Source organism: Panthera leo, chromosome B2, assembly GCF_018350215.1.
Source record: "Panthera leo isolate Ple1 chromosome B2, P.leo_Ple1_pat1.1, whole genome shotgun sequence".
Lineage (NCBI taxonomy): Eukaryota > Metazoa > Chordata > Mammalia > Carnivora > Felidae > Panthera > Panthera leo.
Window position 1 is genome coordinate 9662198 of NC_056683.1, and position 21060 is coordinate 9683257.

Sequence of the window (21060 nt, forward strand, 5' to 3'; positions counted from 1 at the left end):
AAATCTTTATAATCATAATATGTATTTCATTCCTATCAGTAAGTTCTAGAGAATTATACTCTGCAAATATGGGTTACTTTAAGGATGAGGTAAGATCAATCCTTCTTTCACTATCTTAAAAATTATTGGCAAAAGTGATGGCATCGATGAAACATGGGAGGGATTAAAAGACTAACTCTGTTCCTAAAAGTTGGTGTCCAGAACGATCTCCTGCATACTTTCTTTAAATACAGATATCTGAGAACCATCCCTACCTTATCCAGCTTCAGGTGATTCAAATGCAGTGATTCAAGGACCACATTTTGAAAAATATCGGTCTAATCAACAGTGAGTATAATAATAAATTAAAAAAAAAACACACACTGTACATATGGGATGTCCTCAAGCCTGTAGGTAAAGATAAATGATTCAAGACAGAATTTTTCGAGAGTTAGATGTTCAGAAATTTCAAGGAGTTGACACACTATGAACGGAAATAAACTGGAGAGGGAACAAAGTGGAGACGGATGTCAATGATGACATGACAGCATATAGACGCGACCATTTACTGAACTGTGACTATGCACTAGGCACTATGAAATGGCATCACATATAGATATATCATTAAATCTTACAGTTCTGAGAGGTATCTCAAAATGAAGGACTGAGTAAAACTAGTTAGCAGTTGCAATCAACAGAGTAAATGTAGATTAGGAACTTTAAAAGAGAAAAAAAAAAGGTGAATCAAAGACATTGATAATCTGAATCTATAACCATGTCAATATCCTATGTATTCATTTTCAGATATTGGAATACAAACCATGTAAATACTAGCATTCATGTGCATTCAAGTTTAGAATTAAGCCAGGCATTAACCATGGGGGTGAAATGTTAAAAAAATAACTATAAAAAAAAAACAAAAAAACAACAAACCAACATGAGCAGGGTGAACTGGTTCTCCAAATATAGACTCTCAGGAGTGAAAGGAGTAGCATTTACCCAGCCAAGTTTCCCTTTGCAGAACTCCCAGTACAGAGTAACCACCGTGGCAACGTTGACATTGCCGTTTATTGCAGCCAGCGGAGGGGAGGGTGGAGCCCTTTTTCGGACAATGAAAATGCTTCACAGTTTGGTGAGAACAACACGAGCTCACTTCCCAAAAGATCTCAAAGTTCAACAAGACTATAAGTCCTGAAAAACATGTTACTGACTCTAGTATTTATTTTAAAACCAAAGTTACACGTGGCATCCTTTCCTAAAGCTGAACTATGTAACTTCTGTAATTATAAGTTAACTGAAGATAGATTCGGAGGGCGCAAAGTGTCGGTTACGCGAGATGAATGAATTCTAGAGATCTGCAGATAGAAGTAAAGCATAGTACCTGTGGTCAACAATGCATTGTGTAGTTAAAAATTCACTAAGAGGAAAAACGTTACGTAAAGTGTTCTTATCACACACACACATACTGCTACTACCACTAAATAGTAATAATAAAGAAGGAGGAGGAAGTTTTTGGAAGCGATAAATATGTTTATGGCATAGATTGTGATGATGGTTTCATGGATGTACACTTATCACCAAACTCATCAAATGGCTGTACATTAAATACATATAGCAAACAAGAAAAAAACTCAGCTAATTGGGGCAGGGGGCTGTGATTTACAATTTGCAAGATATTCTGAAAAATTCCTGGATTGCCGGCTCTGGAGAAGTGATAAGGCCAGCACAGTAAACCTCAGTCCTAGCTGTACCGCCAACGGGGCCAAGCTCATCTGATCTTTTTGCCTTTACTTCCCGGTCTGTCCGTGCAATGAGAGGCTAGAACAGCTTGATCCCTAAGGTTCCGTGCAACTCCAGCATTCCATGCTTGTGATAATTAATTAATTTGTTCATTTGGGGTGTAGTTTCCAAAAAGAGTTAGGTTGCGAGCCATCGTGACTTACCTTCCTGAAGAATAATAGCAAAGCCTTCAAGCTAATTAAAAAAATTTTTTTTAATGTTCATTAATGAGAGAGAGAGAGAGACAGACAGAGTGTGAGTTGGGGGAGAGGCAGAGAGAGAGAGGGAGACACAGAATCCAAAGCAGGCTCCAGGCTCTGAGCTGTCAGCACAGAGCCGGATGATGCAGGGCTCGAACCCATGAACCGTGAGATCATGACTTGAGCCGAAGTCAGACGCTTAACAGACTGAGCCACCCAGGCGCCCCTGCCTTCAAGCTAATTTTTAAGTAGTGGTCAAGGGGATATTGAGAAACATGGTGGAGAGCCTGTGGCTTCTGTGTTGACACCATTCTATAGGATAAAAGGACAGGTGGGCAGGAAGCTGCTGTTATAATCCAGGCTTTGACCAGGTTGATTCAGCAGAGGTGGTGAGAAATAATTAGATATAGTATTTTGAAACTTTGGCCTGAGGTATTGGCCTATGGAATGAATGTGGGTTGTGAGAAGAAAGAGAAGTGAAAAACTTGTGTAGTTTTTGATCTTAACAACTGGAAGGATGGAAGTGACATTTATTGGTGGAGAACTCCATGTGAGAAGCTGGGTTGGGGTAAGAACAGTTCAGTTCTGTGCATCTTCAACTGAAATAACTGCTAAACATCCAAATTGCACTGTTGGGTAGGTAATTGAATATCTAAATGTGGAGTTCAAGGGAAATGTTTGTGCTGGTGACGTAAATTTGGGAGTGATTGTCTTCACATCAAGGGTGTGTAAGCCAAGACTGGACGCCATCTTCTGGGGAGAGAGTGTAGCTAGAGAGGGCCGGTCCAAGGATCATGTTTTGTATCAGTGTTCAAAGGTTGGGGAGATGAGAAAGGGGTAGAAAACAGTGTGAGAAGAGTGGCCACTGGAAAAGGGAGTCAAAGGAAGAAATAATTTCAAAGAGCAGGGAGTGCCTTAGGCAGGTCAAATGCTGTTAACTTGGTACAGACTGGAAGAAATCTCACAAGGGAAAAACCCACTAGAAATGGGAGCTATTTTATCTACCTCATCGTCCAGGTTATCCTTTGTACCCTGGGACAGCAAGCATAGAAAAAAGGAAACCTTCTTAATTTGATGTATTCACACGGAAACATGTGCGTTTGCATAAAAAAAAAAATTACCACCTGCTTCTAAATTTAGTCTGTGAGGGTACCGTATAGTAACTTCTTCCAAGAAGAGACTTTTGTTCTCTGTTTTCAGTGATTTGATGGGTTGATGCAGCTCTCCAAAGAGCCTGCTTTCCAACTGGTAGAAGGCATTGTAGAAAGATATTTGTTTTAATCTCTGAGTAAGAAAAAAACTTTCTCTCTCGTTCTTACTCATCATTTCAATGTATTCCTGGATTTCCTTGTAAATAGGATACACAAAATGAATGAATGAGCTCTAATGGAGTGCCTGTGGATTAATGGATACATTCTATCCTCAGTTTGGCACAGCTCTCTGTGGCATGCCCAGGGCACCTCGGGCACCCTCTGCAGCCAGCACACGTGACACTGAGGTCTGTTATTTAGAACACCTTTTATCTGTCACCCTCCTTTCAGCTCTGTCTAGCCTCATCAGGTGTTTGCCAGGTGTTCTGTGAGGTCACCTGTATTTTTATACTTCCCTGACTGTGGGCAGGAAACAGCTCTGAGAGCCACCCCAAAACTCTGGTTATGGGTCTGCTCTCCTCACTTGTCCATTTGCTTTGTAGGGGTCAAACAAAATTCTTCCCATTTGGGTCATCCCTCTAGTCCCTCCTCTCTTTGATCCTTTTTGCCTGTGGATTTGAGAACCACATATATGAGCATGATATTTTCCCAAATTCTGGGGAAGAGTGATCTTCTTGGTGGCTTCGGGGAGAAGAGGCCCCTTTACTGGCTTGTGATCTTTGGAAGAATGGATCATTTACTAATTTTATTACGTTTAAAACTTTTTTAAATTTATTTTTGAGAGAGAGAGAGAAAGTATAAGTGGGGATGGGGGGGTGGGGGATGGCAGAGAGAAAGAGAGAGGGAGACACAAAATCTGAAGCAGGCTCCAGGGTCTGAGCTGTCAGCACAGAGCCCGAGGCGGGGCTCGAACTCATGGACCATGAGATCATGACCTGAGCTGAAGTCGGACACTTAACCGATTGAGTCACCCAGCCGCCCCACTAACTTTATTATTAAACTTAGCTTCTCTACAATGCAGATTATACAACCAGTTTTGCTAATTATCTGAGTTGTCAAGTCACTGGATGTTTAAAATGTTGGTTCTCAATTTTGCAAATTGTATTTGTATAGGCACAAACCACGGGAGTAACCTGGTAAAACACGCTTCCTGCTATGTTAAGCTGTGTATTGTTTAACTGACATTCCCTAGAAACATCTGCTTATCATAACATAATTCAGCATTTCGTTCTGTTTCCACAGTCACCTTAAATGCCACATAATGACAATACATTGAATGTTTCCTTTTCCCCTTATTTATCAAATTAAGTATTCATTTATAACAATAAAAACAAAATAATGCTTTGTCTTTACTCTCTGAATTTTTCACAACTTGAATTCCACAACATGAAACATGAATTACTGGTACAAAAAGAGAAGAAAAGAAAAAAAAGAAAAAGAAATAAACTGCCAAAGAATTTCTACCGTAAATGTTTTATATTTTTTGCTGTCCTTCATTTAGTGTTATTATTAAAAGAATATGGCTTACTTCCCAGTGACATTTCTAGTTTAATGAGGGATCCTGGGAATATCAGTTCTAGGTGAAGACAAGAAGCATAAAAAACAAGACACGTGAATTTTCCCGAGGATACAAATACAACGGGTGATGGGTATGAAGGAGGGTACTTGTGATGAATGCCAAGTATGTGGAAGTGTTGAATCACCATACTGTATACCTGGAAACAAGTATCACACTGTATGTTGACTAACTAGGATTTAAATAAAAACTAAAAACAAACAAGCAAATACAAATACAAAATCTGGTCAGTTTGGAAGGCAAAGAGAGCACAGAAGGATGTTTGTAAAGGAAGCCATCAGTACCCTGCATTTTAGGGGTGGGGGAGCTAAGACATAGCACGTTGCAGGATTATATCATGGGTCAAACTCTGAGTGAATTTGATTTCTCTGTAGTTGGTAGGTATGCTCTGAACATAATTCTTCTAACACTCCAACTTTTTTTTTTAAAAAACATCAACTTTTTACTTGGAATAGTTTTAGGTGTACAGAAAGTTGCAAAGATAGAACAGAAGGTTCCTGTGTAGTCTCTACTCAGTTTCCCCAGGTGCTAACATCTTACAAAACCGTGGTACCTCTGTGATGATTAATAACTTAATCTTGTTATATTACTATTAACTACAGACTTCTTTTGGATTTCACCAGGCTTTTCAGTAATGTTCTTTTTTCTTTCCCCGGATCTGATCCAAGATACCGAATTGTGTCTAAAACTCCAACTTTTGAGGAAAATTGGGACCAGAGTTAGAGCTATAAAGACCTCAGACCTAATGGACAGTGGCTGAGATTTAGAATCAGGAATAGTAAATAGAAATAGCAAAGATGGAAGCCTGGGAAAAACCTTGACTTCAAGGATATAACTATCATTATGTTTTATTTCAAGCCATTTATATTGGTGATGTTACTGTCAGGTCATCTGGTATTTTCCTTTATTATCAGAACTTAATGAGGGTTCTTTTAAGTCGAAATGTTGAAACAGCTATTTGCTAGGATACACTCCTGGATTTAACTGAAGAATAGTATCTCAGAGATGTAGCAGTATCATCTAAAGGAAAATGTGTATATAATACTCTGAGATATAATCATCTTTTTTACATAGGTAGTACTTTGTGTATTTCATTTCCTTCCAATTTATCTATTCTCCCTTCACCTCTAGCTATAGTAAGCATCACGATGTTCCTTTTGATTCATTCATTCACCCCCAATAGATATTGGGAACATCTCTGTGCTAAGCACTGAACTGAGCTATATAGACCTCTCGGTCTTTTAAGTGAACCCAGATCAGGGTCGCCTGGGTGGCTCAGTCGGTTAAGCATCTGATTTCGACTCAGGTCATGATCTCACAATTTGTGAGTTCGAGGCCCGTGTCAGGCTCTGTGCTGACAGCTCGGAGCCCGGAGCCTGCTTCGGGTTCCGTGTCTCCTCCTCTCTCTGCCCCTCCCATGCTCATGCTCTGGCTCTCTCTGGCTCTCAATAATAAATAAACATTAAAAAAAAAAAAAAAAAGGAACCCAGATCAGATAATCAGGCTTTACTGCACAGTGGGCAGTTGCCAATAGAGGTATTTTTAGAGTACTGTGGAAGGAAGCATAGAAGCCATGCATGGGACAGAGGAAAACACATGCAAATGACATGGAAGCGTGACTGGATGTAGGGGAGAGGGCTCGAAATGACAATGGCCTTGGATATCAGTTGAAGGGTCTGAATTAATTGTGGAGAGGATGGGAAACCAATGATCGGATTTTGCTTTGGAAAGATCAGCACAGAGAGTGGATCAGCTAGAGGAAAGAATTTGAGGCAGGGAAACCAGAGGGAGCTTTGGGGGAGTACAGTTTACACAAGAAACCATAAAGACCTCCTTGCTCTTCTCTACCTAACACCTAAATCATCATTTTAAGGGCAGATTGAAATGCTACTTCCTCTGTGAAGCCTTTTATTTTTTCTTCCTACTCTTCAGACGTACCTAGTCCCTCCCATTGCTCTTTGTTCCTAACTCAAATTATAATATTCATCATGGAGTGTTGCAAAGATTGTTTTTTTTTTTTTTTTTTTTTTTATGTCTGTCTTCCTACTACATGAGCTTCTCTGGTTCAGGACCTGTGTCTTATTCACCGTGGCATCTTCAGTATTTAGGACAGTGCCTGGCATAGGGTGCCTGCTCAAATGTATTTGATGGGTGAGAGACAGAGTGAATACCTGCCAGTCGCGGATAGAACGCACGAGAAAGTTGGCCTTTCCTCCCAAACTGAACATTCACTATCACCCAAATTAATTTTTGCAAAATTCCATGCACAAACATTTAATTAGCTCAATTGAGGAACCAAGAAAATGAGACTCAATTAAAGGACAAATTGTAAGTCTTTAAGCAATTGATACAGATTAGAATTGCATGGTCATGATTGAGAGAATCAAAATTTGTGAGTTAGTAAGTAAGAAAGAGATGTTTATGGATGCAAACTTGTTGCAGAATACATTACAAAAATGATGTTGCGTGATTTACCTCAACTATATTCTGTGGACAGAAATTTCTTTAGTTCTGAGGGTTATCAGTGGGGGTAAGCAAAATATCTGTTGCTGCTGGGTGCTAATTTTCTGGGAAAGGAACTTGATTTAGCCTTTGTGGATCCCTGTTGCAAAACTATAAACAGTCACTGGAAGTAGGGGTCACAAAAGTAAATGTCATTAGGGGCCAGGCAAGTAGCAGAAATGAACAATGGCGACTGGTGTAATAAACTAGGCTGTCGGAAAGCCTTGTGAACTAGAATCATGCCTGATCCATCTCAAAGTGACAGCCCTTACTCTGATCAGCAGATTGCTAACATGCAGGAAACTTGGGTCAGTTTACTGTAACTTTTATATTTTTATGAGAAGCCAAATACTTTAATTTTTACTGGAAAGTGTATTTTTATATTGATAATAAATAATTAAAAAACACAACTGACACTGTCTGGTTAACAGACTAGGTTGTTTTGGACCTATCTTCCCACCAAGAGCAGCTAGAGAAGCCAGACTAAGTAATACAAAAATTACAAATCTAAAATCATTGCAGAACCAGCCAGGCATGAAGAACTGTGAGGTCAAGATCTAACAGAGTATGAAAGTCCATAGAGGTGCACCTGGTATCTGGGTTTCCTTTTCCCTAAAGGTAATTGGGGATTCTTTCCTTTTTCTTTTTTTTTTTTTAATGTCTATTTATTTTTGAGAGAGAGAGAGAGAGAGAGAGAGAGAGAGAATGGGGGAGGGGCAGAGAGAGAGACACACACAGAATCCAAAACAGGCTCCAAGCTCTGAGCTGCCAGCACAGAGCCTGATGCGGGGCTCGAACTCACAGACCATGAGATCATGACCTGAGCCAAAGTCGAACGCTTAACCGACTGAGCCACCCAGGCACCCCAAGGTAACTGGTGATTCTGAAGTCTGTGGCTGAGATGATACAAACTGAGAAAGCTTTCACAGATTCATGGAGGTGGGAGACCAAAAATTGGAGGTCACAGTTTGCCAAGGAGGAGGATCTTGGTAAACACCTTAGGCAGTCAGTTTGGACCCAGAAAGGCTATACCCAGAAACAACAGTGAACAGAAGCCCAATTTCAGATGATGTGTAGAGGTTCCTAGTGCTCTTAACCTAGCTGTCTGGGAAAAGCATATGCATGTTGTCTCTGGAGGAATGTAGCATCGTTCAGAGTCTCTTGACAATTTCCATATACAGTGTCTGGTGAGCAATAATAACCAGGCAAACAAGGTGACAAGATGCCACCAAAATCCAGAAGAAAAATAGACAAGAGAAATAGACCCACAGGTGATCCAGATAATGGAGTTTTCGTACATAGACTTTAAAACCACCACCACTCATATTGTAAGAAGTTAAAAGGCAAGATGAAAAATGTCTACAGAGGACTGGAAACAATAATACTGAACCACAAGAAATTTAAAGAATTAAAACTTTCTGAGCAATGGAAACATATACAGGAAATCAGATTTTGAGTACTACTATAAACATTCTGAGTGCAGTGGTAGCATTATGGTATCAGTGCAAACACTGCAGATTGCTCTGGTTTATGATATAGCATGTAGCACTTGGCAAAAGTAAAGAAATCTTTCTTTATGGACCAGAAAATACAGCAAAGATTATAGATCAAAAAAGGTAAGGGCATTGATGAAGTTCAATTAGCTTCAATAATGAGTTCGATGTTCAATAACTCTTACAAATATGAATTAACTTACCAACATCTCCAATCTAAAATCATCATTTTGACAGGGAAACGTGGAGGGATAATATAGGAGGTTCCATAATCTACGGGATCAAATAGATCTAGGTTTGACACTGGGTCTACTTCTACTAGGTGGGCGTGGGGGGGGGTGACCTTGGACCAGTTACTAAACTCTCTGTCACAGTCCTCATTTCTAAAATATAGGTAATAATTAATTTGTTAAAGTTGTGAAGAAAATTATAAAATGTATGTAAAATTCCCAAGCACAGTAGACCCATAGAGTAGGCACGGTGGCTCACTCATACAGTTGTTGGCACAGATAAGGTCTCCACCCAGTCTTTTTTCCTCTCTCTCTCTCTTTTAAGCTTATTGATTTATTTTGAGAAAGAGAGAGATAGAGAGAGAGAAGCAGCAGAGGAAGGGCAGAGAGAGAGGGGGCCAGAGGATCTGATATGGGCTCTGAGCTGATAGCCAGAACCCGATACGGGGCTCGAACCCACAAACAGTGAGATCATGACTTGAGCCAAAGTCAGACACTTAACCAACTGAGCCTCCTTTTTAACCCAGGTTCCCCTTTATTCCTCTCTATACGACCTAGAGCTCTTTCCACTCTGTTGCCTGTAATAACATTTATTTCTTCGTTCTCTCCTTTTACTAATTCCTCTTGTTCATTTTAAGAGAGAAATGGAGAATCCATCTCATGCGATTAATTAGCATCATCTGGGATTAATATAGTTTAATATATTATCTGGAATATATTTTCATGTATAGCTGGAAGCAAGTATATTTTGAAACATCACTGATTTACATTTATTCTGAGAGTACCAAAAAAAATAACCTTTTTCATTTTCTTACAACATATCAAAAGAATCAGTGTGGGTTGTCCATTCAAACTAAGAATCTATTGGGTCTTTTCACTTCCTTGCCAAGGAGAGAGGGTTACAGCTATATATTTGTGTGGTTGATAGCCTCCCTTGTGATAAGCAAGACAGTTTAGCAGAGTCCTGAGTCATCAGCACGACCCCAACTGCTTTAGTCAATGCACAGAATGCTGGCAGAGAACATACTTTTGAATTCATTATCTGAAACCTTTATTTTTTTGGCCATCTTTCTTTTCTTCCACACCTTCCACTTCTTTTGAGTGTAAATTTCTACCAAATTGCTATATTGAAAGACAAATATAATGAGATATACAAACTTTAAAAAATACGATGTCTATATTCCAAATTATTTTGAAATACTCCTCATAGGAGAAATGCTACTTGTGATCAGTATCGTTTGCCAAGAAATCTTCACTAAACTAAAAGACCTACAAGAGAACAATTTCTATATCAAAAGTACATTATGTGAGCGCTTTCTATTTTCACTCTATGTACTTCACTCTATGTACTTAGGAGAATTTTAATATGTTTGCTTCCTTTTATATGAAAAAGAAATTGAGCCTTCACTCTTTACTTAAAACTATTTAGACATTTTATATCTGATCTCTATGTATTTTCTGCCTCAGTTTTAACACCTCATTATTATAAGGATGGTTTTCCTCCAGGTGAATATCAGAAAAGGGTAACATTCTTGAAGAATGGAGGTTGATTTTTTTTTTTTTCTTCACTAAGATAATAGTTTGCCTTGTAACTTTCTCTCTAGATGTCAGGGCAAACTCTGTTGAACTGGGTAGCCCTACAAAATTTTTTATCAACTGAAGCAAACAAAACACATTTTATAGTTTTATTTATCAGCAGAAGAACATTCTCTTTACTACCCCTTGCTACTTCCTTATTGGAAAGAAATTTTAACTCAACAACTATGCACCGATGCATATGGAAAGCAGACCCTGGGGATATCAGCACGAATGGGTCCTGCACACATGGAGTCATGGCTGCAGGTGCCTTGGGTACTTCCAGTGTCCTTAAGAGTTTATGAGGACATCCTCACAGGTTAGTTTTTTTTTTTTCTCTATTTTCTCCTCCTTCTCTTTTTCCTTCTCCTTCTCCTCCAGCTCCTCCTTCTCCTCCTTCTTCTTTCTACCCCTCCTTTTCCTCCTCCTTTTTTCTTCTTCATAAACTTTAGTTTTTAGAACACTTTTAGATTTACAGAGACATTGGATAACATAATACAGAGAAATTCCATATACCCTAAACACTGTTTCCTCTGTTGTTAACATCCTACCTCAGTATGATATATATATATATATATATATATATATATATATATATATATATATAGTATGTTATATATACCTATATATCATAGTAATTGTACATATAATTATAATTGATGAACCAATTCTGGTAATTATTATTAACAGAAGTCTACACTTTATTCAGATTTCCTTTGTTTTCATCTAGTAGCCCCTTTCCCTCCCAGGAAATCACCCAGAATACCACATTACGTTTAGTTGCCATGTTTCTGCAAGACTGTGTTGCCTGTGACAGTTTCTCAGACACTCCTTGTTTTCGATTATCTTTGATAATTTTGAGGAGTAGTTTGTGCTTGAAAAACAAAACAAAACAAAACAAAACACAAGACAAAAGACTTAATCCTAGGCTGAGGGTCACACCCCATGATGATTTGTCTAATAGCTGCAGGCCTCCCATTCAACTAGATGTCTCTGGTGAGGGCTGTGCTGAGCTGTCTCACTATGGCTTCTGAGCACTTCAGCAGTGCTCCTCATAGGACTCTTTCCCAGCCCACTCTGGGCACCTCCTGGCAGTGGTTATACTTTCAGACCACTTTTCTGATTCTGGGCAGTAATGTTTGGCCTCTCAAAACCTTCTGCAGTCTACCTCGGTCTCTCCAGATTCCAAATATTTCTTTATGACTAAAACCCTCATCATTTCTTTTAACTAGGAATGACGTCCAAATTTTTGTCAGGCAGAAATCCCGTATCTCCTTATTCAAGGGCAGAAAGACCAGAGTATTCAAAAACCACAATTTCTGGAATCTGCTGCCTGGACAGGAGAGGGGTCGTTTGTCTTTTATCCTTCTAGAACTCCTCTAACAATTTCTAATGCAGCAAAGAAAAGACAAAACAGTTGGGTTTACATTTCCAAATAGAGTGAATGTTCATACTCCGCCAGACATAATCCCAATAGTAGAGTTAGCACTGTTCACAGAGATGTGTGCAAGATGCTGGGGTAGCACAGAGGAGAGAGACACTCAATCTCTTGCTTAGGAAAAGGAAGAAGGGGAAGAAAGGGATCACCAGAGACCGTGAGGCTTCTCACAGGCGATACGTGAACCAAGTCTTTGAAAACATGTGGTCGGCAGTCCCAACATCCCCGATAGAAGGAACAGCCTGAACAAACACACGGAGGTGTGGAGTAACAGCGTCTGTTTAAGGAACTGCCAATCATTGTTGAGTGTAGAGGGGATATCAGTGAGGGTGAGGTAGGAGATAGGGCTGGAAAGGTACGCAGGAATCAGTCAGACTGGAAAGGGTGTCTTCTGCCGCTCTGAGGTCTAAGAATGCTGTTGAATGCTGGGGCGTTAGCTCACCTTGGTGGGAGAGCAGTGAGGTGTACGAGCTAGAGGAGAAAGGGTTAGGATAAGAAGGTCGGGAGTTAATGTACTCGGGAGGAGATCTCGCCATTTGGTAAAATGGTGAAAGAGCACATTTAAATCTTGATTTTAAAAGTTCTTAGCTTGCGGAGACTGAGGGTTGACTAAAAGTGGACAATGCCGATTTAAGACTAGGTTTATGAGACATTGAAACTTTGGCTGCCTGGAGAGATGCTCCTTGGTCAAAGAGAAGTCCAGAAGGCTATTTGCCCTCTAGTGGCAACCACAAAGCATTTTCTACTTTGCTAGCAATGGGACTAGAATATACAACACAGAACATTTCCTCTCGGGAAGTCAGCACTCATTATATACTTCGTGAAGCTATTTGAATTAGTACCTGGATTTGAATATCTAGCTTTAATACCTAAGCCTAGTATGAGTTAGTTGAAACAAAAGAAGGTGATGTTTAATAGTAAAAATCTATCATACATTCTGCTGAGTTATATAACTCTCATTGAAATGACTACAATTTTTCTTTTTATTATTATTTTTTTATGTTTTATTTATTTTTGGGAGCAATAGAGACAGAGCACAAGCAGGGGAGGGTCTGAGAGAGAGGGAGACACAGAATCCAAAACAGGTTCCAGGCTCTGAGATGTCAGCAGAGGGCCTGACGCGGGGCTCAAACTCACAGACTGCAAGATCATGACCCGAGTCGAAGTCGGATGCTTAACTGACTGAGCCACCCAGGTGCCCCTACAACTTTTCAATATTATGTTTAATAGGTGAGAATGTAGCATTGTATAACAAATTATATCTTTACCTAAAATTAAGTGTAGTGATTTATTTATTATTAATGTACAGCATAAGATATTTGGAGGTAGAGAGAGAAATTTCCCTGCATCTCCAAGAATCTATTTTAGGCCCTCTGATCTATTCCCTTCGATTTTATTTTATTTTTTTAAATGTTTTATTTATTTTTGAGAGGGAGAGCGTGTGCAGGGGAGGGGTATGGGAGAGGGGACAGAGGATCTGAAGTGGGTTTTCCGCTGACAGCAGTGAGCCCAATGCGGGGCTTGAACTCACAAACTGTGAGATCATGACCTGAGCTGAAGTCAGACCCTCAACTGACTGAGCCACCCACATGCCCCATTATTCACTTAGATCTTATACCTGCCAGCTAGAGAACTTTGGCCACCCAATTTAACATTATAGAATTTCCAGTTCATTTCGTTTCCTTTTTTTCCCCCTACATAAATTGTTTATATCCTATTGAGAAAACTATGGTATCAGTTTTTTTTTTATATATATATCAGTTTTTAATCTTTAAAACATTCAGTCTGAGAAGTAACATTTCCCCTGCCTTTGCTAAAGGCGCTTCTCAGGAGCATCTCATTATTTATTTATAAGGGTAAGTCTCCAGAATAAGGTAACATTATCACTGGCCTACTATTGCCTTCACACACATGAATACATTCATAATTGATGGGATAGTCTATACTAGTTTTGCAGCCAGAACAAACCTAAGGTCAGATCTCTGGGAGAGCAAATCATGTCATTATTTTTGTTAAGAAATAAATAAGGCCCTTAAGTTTAAAATATCTGTAAGGAGTTGTGCATGTTGACTGGTAGGGGGAAGAGAATAAGGTATGGGAAGGAGGAGAGAAAGCAAACGGAAGAACCCAAGTCTAGAGGAGTATTTTGAACCATGTCTTGCAAAGAAAGTGATTTTTGCTTTTTCTTTCTTAGTTGTCTGTCTTGTTGGGGCAGGTTAATGATTGACCACTATGTTAGTCCGTTTTGTGATTTTCTTTTCTTTTCTTTTTTTCTTTTTTTGAGAAGCAATAGATTTAAACTGCTGTAGGAAATTCTGGCCAGATGAACATCAAATAGAGATATGAGGTTTTTCCTGGAATGCTTCTGCCCAGGCTCCCTTCTCATGGAGGTGAAATGATCTCATTAGGGAGCTCTCCTCCATACAATGGATTACTAGTAATAAGAATGTAGTTATTGGCCTAGAAAGAGATTCACCTATCTGTCTAACAGTGGGGGAAAAGCAGGCACAGTATAACACCATTTTTTGTAAAAAAAAAAAAAAAAAAAGAAAACCAATATATATGGGTATGTGTATATACATTTATGCATAGAAAACCAATTGGTTTTGCTCTAGATGTTAATAGTGATTGTCTCAGTTTGCTGGGATGGTGGACAATCTTAGTCCCCCTTGCTACCTTTTTTAGTTATCTGTATTTTTTAAGTATAGTTTTTAAAAAATAAGGATAGAGGGGTGCCTGGATGGCTCAGTTGGTTGAGCATCCGATTGTTGATTTCAGCTGAGGTCATGATCCTAGGGTTATGGGATCAAGCCATGTGTTGGGCTCTGTGTTGGGCATGGAACCTGCTTGGGATTCTCCCTCTACCCCCTTACCTCCATTTGTGCTCTCTAAAAAAGAAAAAAGTATACAAAAACTTTCTTAAAGCAGAAAAGATAGTTACATTGTAGGTATAAACCATTTGTAAGTATCCGTATTTATGTACTCATATTTATGGCTGATTGGGGTTTTAAAAATTATTTAAAATCCTAAGGAAATAGAAAAAGATAAAGGTGAATGACTATTCTGATTTTAGAGTGGCATGGGCTTTTTTACGTGTTAAAAGCAAACAAACAAAAACCATAAAAGACAGATTTTATCACATTCTTTTTAAAGCTTCTATAGATGTATAAGTGGAAATACTGTTTAAATAAGGATTAAAGACACATATCAAACTCAGATAAAATATTTACAATATGCAAAAACAATTAAAACTGCTTATGCAGCACCTAAACAAGGTAATAAACATAAGCCATTATTTATATTAAGAAATATAAGCTATTTATTGCAAGTTAACAAACAAAAATAAAAATTCTTCAAAAGTGGAGAAAGGAAATGAACAAACAAGTCACTGATCATGCAATGAAAAAAAACTTTATGGAATCAAGTTCAAACTAATAGCTATAGAAATGCATATATATAATATAATATAATATAATATAATATAATATAATATAAATATAATATAATGCATAATATAATATATATATAGTTAAATGGTATACCATAGTATTTATACATATGTTTATACAAACACACATCATTCTTTACCTATCAAATGAACAAAGATTTGCTAAAAAGGACAAAGATAGTTTCTAGTGCAGACAAGATTTCAGAGAAGTGGGTGCTCAATTGGTACAAACTTCCTGGATGATTTGTCAGTAAGTATCAAAAACCTTAACAATATTTATGCCTTTACACCTGGCAATCTCATGTCTTTGACTTTATCGTAAAGAAAACAGTCAGGAATGTTGACATATACTCATTAAAGACTTAGTGATTTCACTTGTAGGAATTTATCCTACAAATAAACTTACAATGTGTAAAATGACACACAGTGTTATTTTTGTAGCTTGGTAATGAAAGATTGGAAATAACCTAGATCATCATCAATAGCAGTGAGATAATTATGGTACTTCCATATAATAGAATATTATGGAGGAAAAACAAAATGAAAAAGAACACGGTTGATATAGAAAGAACCCCCCCCCACCCAGTACTTTTAAATTTTAAAAGGATACAGAACAGTGTAAAAAAGGAGAAAAATAAGAATATATTTGTATTTGCTTATATACTCATAAAAACACCCTGGAATGATATCTCAAAAATTAATAATAGTGACTTTTGGGGATGTGATTGGGAAACTAGGCAAATGTAGGAAACGAATGAGAGGGAGAATATTCTCTATAATTTGGTTTTTGAAAGAATTTTTTAAAGTACTCACAAAACATGGGTGCCTGGGTGGCTCTGTTGGTTACGCGTCCGACTTTGGCTCAGGTCATGATCTCGTGGTTCATGGGTTCGAGCCCCACGTCAGGCTCTGTGCTGACAGCTCAGAGCCTGGAGCCTGCTTCTGATTCTGTCTCCCTCCTCTGCTTGCAGTCTGCTTCTCTCTCTTAAAAAAAAAAAAAAAAAAAAAAATTAAACAATTTAAAGTACCCACAAAATGGAACTGTAAGACCATGTTAAAAAGTCAAGTACCTATTACGTGTCCAAACGGAATAAATACAATAGCCATGCGTATCTATTCCTCTTTGAGGGCAGAGAAAATGCTTTTCCTTCTCTTGGCATCCTCATGCCTGAACGAGTACCTGACACATAGTATGTGCTCAATTAATTTTAGAGGAATAAATGAATCAGTGAAGGTTTAAAAGTTAAGTTGGTCATCAAGGAAAAAGCCACAAGAACATCTCACTTTCATGATATTTTTTTTTCGGCAAAAACTAAAATCGCTTTTGAGAGAAGACTCGCAAGTTCTAAGGGTCCAAGTAGTGATTTTAAATACTTAACCTCTTCCATCAGCTCTGATCCTACAGAGCTGGTTAACGTAGACTATTAAAGCAAAGGTAAAATCACCTAAGCTGGCCGCAAGGTAACACATTGCCATACTATGGTACCATATAGGTTCGTAAACTGGCTCTGTCAGTTTCCACGCAATCATGTGCCAAATCACTTTTCCTTTTCTGGCCAATGAGAAGTATCAGGATATGCTCACAGCTACGTCATGACAGTTACTGAGTGGTAAAGGACAATATTTCATAAACCATCCAAACCCACCACACGACACACCACGTATTAAAAATGATCTAGTGCCAGGGTAATAGTTAACACCCGGGCAAATGTTCAGGGACAGAAAAGAAGCCTATGAAATGAGCGGGTGACTCTATCTGTGAGTAGTGATTCTCGGCACCGGGCTGCACGTTATAATCATCTGGGGAGTTTTTAAGAATATGGATGCCAGGGCTCCAGTCCAGAATCACAAAATGTTTATGTGGGGTGGAGCCCAGGCATTCCCTACCTTCTTTTTTTTAAAGCTCCTGGTGTGATGCTGATGTGGGGTCAGGGTTGAAAAACATTGCATTAGAATGGAGAAGGATGGAGGGAGTTCTCTTATAGGAAAAGATGACTTAATGGGCTAGCTCCAGCCCCTATAATTTATGTACAAACAAAACTTTTCAGATTACACCTTTGCCTTGATTTCCTCATCTCCCTAGCCCAGACTTTATCCAAAAACCCATGCTTGGACTATTAAATTATTTCCTATTGGTCTACCTCTCTTGCTTTCATTCTACCTTCACATTTCCACCTTGGCCAACAGTACAAATGGTTTTCCTTCTGTCAAGGACTTGGCTGTCTACAGAATGTATGTGATCTAAATTTCTTAGGTTGGCTTCCACCCCAAATTCTACCATCACCGAGTGAAATCATCTTGTTGCTGAGCTTCCTCATCTACACCAAATTGTTGGGACTCATAACTCGTAAGGTTCATTTCAGCTCTGAAAGTTTAAGTTCCCTGCTTCCTTGTCATACTACCCACCGCACTAGTAATGAACCAATCTCATCTTTTGTGGTTCCCCCAAATATTTCTTAACTGAAGTTAACTAGAATCATCTCCACTGCCTTACTTAATTCATGCTCTTTTCCCCTCCAATGATGTTGTTTTTTTTAATGCTGTTTTGTTCTCCTGAACATATTTTCATTCCCCTCACCCTGCCACGTCCTCAGTCACCTGGCTCAAGTTCACCTTGAAGTTTTTGGGAAATGACACCAGTTTACCTCCATCATATTCTGACTGTAGGATTTCCTTGGCACTTGGTGAGTCTAGACCCTCTTTACTCAAGGTATGGTCCGTGGGCCAGCATCACGTGGGTGCTAGTTCTACATCCAGAATCCCAGGCCTCAACACATGCCAGGTGACTCAATGCACGCGTAACTTGGAGATGCACTGGTCTATAACAGTGCATTAGCATCTTCTTTTGTTTTCTAGTTTATTTCTTACTTGTGGAAGAAAGTGTTCAGTTCAGGGATTCTATCTTCTAACTTTTTTATTAAAAAGGTTTTTTTTCATGTTTATTTATTTTTGAGAGAGAGAGAGAGAGAGAGAGAGAGAGAGAGAGAGAGACAAAGCGTGAGCAGGGGAGGAGCAGAGAGAGGGAGACACAGAACGTGAAGGAGGCTCCAGGCTCTGAGCTGTCAGCACAGAGCCTGATGCAGGGCTCCAACTCAAGAATTGGAGATCTTGACCTCAGCCCAAATGAGACGCTTAACCGACTGAGCCACCCAGGCCACCCCTATCTTCTAATTTAAAAAACACGTACAGGGGCGCCTGGGTGGCGCAGTCGGTTAAGCGTCCGACTTCAGCCAGGTCACGATCTCGCGGTCCGTGAGTTCGAGCCCCGCGTCAGGCTCTGGGCTGATGGCTCGGAGCCTGGAGCCTGTTTCCGATTCTGTGTCTCCCTCTCTCTCTGCCCCTCCCCTGTTCATGCTCTGTCTCTCTCTGTCCCAAAAATAAATAAAAAACGTTGAAAAAAAATTTAAAAAAAAAAAAATAAAAAAAAATAAAAAACACGTACAACTAAAATTTCTAGTACTTACTATTCACATAGCAGTTCACCTTGAACTGTTTGTTGAATGAAAGGGGTACTCATGGTGTTTACCAAATGCAATTAAAGGAACAGTGAACTCAAAATGTAATTTTAAAGGTTGGCAAATACAATGATAGGCTCATGGAACTTTAAAGACCTTAAGAGAACATCTCACAGGGTTTACCTCTTTTACAGAGGAAGAAATGGGGGACCCAGGGCGAGAAAAGGCTGCAGCATGGAGGGCAAATGAACATCTTCTGGAATGCTCGGGCACACTCTCCAGTTTTCCAGTTTCAGTAACAATTCATGCTCAATCCTGGACATTGCCAAAAACCAATCAGTAAACATGGATGTTTAAATATTCAGGGGTACTCATTTTACTCCAGCCTTTACTCGAAGATCATTTGCTCTCGCACTGTAGATGATCCATCACAATTTAGAGTCCTTACCCTGCATCTGAGGGCGCTAAACATTGGGATGCAGCAATGACCATGACTCAGTACTCGGCCTTCTGTTGGTCACCGTCTAGCGGACAGCAAGACAGAGGAAAAACAAAACGCAGAAGCACTGAAGAAACTGGAGCCCTTTGGAGGCAGGCATTTGCCTCCTAGACCCTCAAAGGCACTGTGTAGTAAGGCACAACGGAGCAGTGCAAGAAAAGGCAGTGGGCTCCAAGCCTGAATCATGAATTCGTTACATTTCTTTCCTTCCCTGCGCAATTGCGAGCTGTTCCGAACCCCTGATTCCTTTCCTGTGATAGCAGCACAAGGCAGGGCACAGAGTAAGGCCACGGTGAATTATCTCATCAACACTTTCAAAGAATGCCTCCTCGGCAAGGGCGAGTTTCAGTGGGTTTTCCCTTTGTCAGGAGTGAGTGGCACAGTCCCAACGAGCGGAAAACAGAAGATGCGGCCTGATCGCGCCAGGCCCAGCTCGCGGGGGGTCCCCGCAGGGCGCGCGCCCGTGGGCGGAGGGCAGGGGCCGAGCCGCAGGGCCGCGGAGCCGCAGCCCTGGCGCGAGGCGAGGGGAGCGCGGGTAGGGCGAGCCGCGGCCGCGCGGGCCGCCCAGGGAGGGGCGGGGCGGGGCGCAGGCGCCTCCCGCCCGCCCAGGCCGCGCGGCTCGCGGCGCATTCCTGCATCTCCGCCCGCGCGCCGCGCCGCCTCCCCCCCGCCCCCCCGACAGCTGATTCATTGGCTCCGCCGCCCAGACTGCCCGGCGCCGGCCGCGTGACGTCACCCATTCACCGAGCCCGCCTCCCCCCTCCGCTGGCGCCGGCCGGGCGGTCGTCCTGACAACGCAGACGCCAGCCGGCACAATGACTTCCAGCTGGAGCAGCCCAGCCAGCCCGCGCGCTCGCTGCTCGCGCTGGGCTGAAGACCGCGGGGGTGGGTTTCTTTCTTTTTTTTCCTTTCTCTCTCTCCCTCTCTCTTCTTTTTCTGGCTCCTGCGGGTTCCCCCTGCCGGGAAATGCACTCGCTCTAGTTTTCTAGGGCTCAGGTCCCAGTCTCCTCCGAAGCGCGCTTTGCAGGCGCCCTTCCTCCGTCTCGGTCTCCCTGGGCTCTGTGTTTTGCTGGGCAACATCCCATGCTAGGCTCGGCAGACCTACTGGCGGTTGGGTTCGGCCCTTGCAGCGCTAACACCTGCAGAGTCGGAGTCTCCTGCCAAAAGGCATAAAGCAAAGGAGGAAAAATTCATGGCCACAATAACGAAAATGATAAACCTCTGCTGTCTTAGAGAAGAATGTCTGAGTAGGTGCTGATTACCTCCCACCATCACACAACAACTTTCTTTAAAAGAATTTGCACTGTGCCCTGTTAAAACGCGATGGTTCTGATTTTGCTTTTAAATCGGACTTCATGACAGTTAGGAACTTAAAGTTGGGAATTGAACTCTTCCAAATGGATAAATCTTTCCAGAACAGAAAAAAAAAAAAATCTGGTAAGTTGAAGTTCTGTAAATTAGAATGGGGAGTATGTGAGGATCCAATTTGGAGAGAGCCAGGGAGAGAGAATGAGGAGGAGGAGGAGCTAGAAGGCATGGAAGAGATTGGTGCTTTTGGAGTAAGGCAAATAGTTTAGCAAGCGACCCACTCCCCTCCTCACCCCCTACCCCCATCCAGAAATCTTCAAACCCTGAAGGAAAGGCGGGGGGAGAACACAACTGTGGACTGGAGTTGGGTGGAGGTGATTCCTCATGCCTCATTTCAATTTTTTTTTTTTTCCAAACCTCTTGCTTC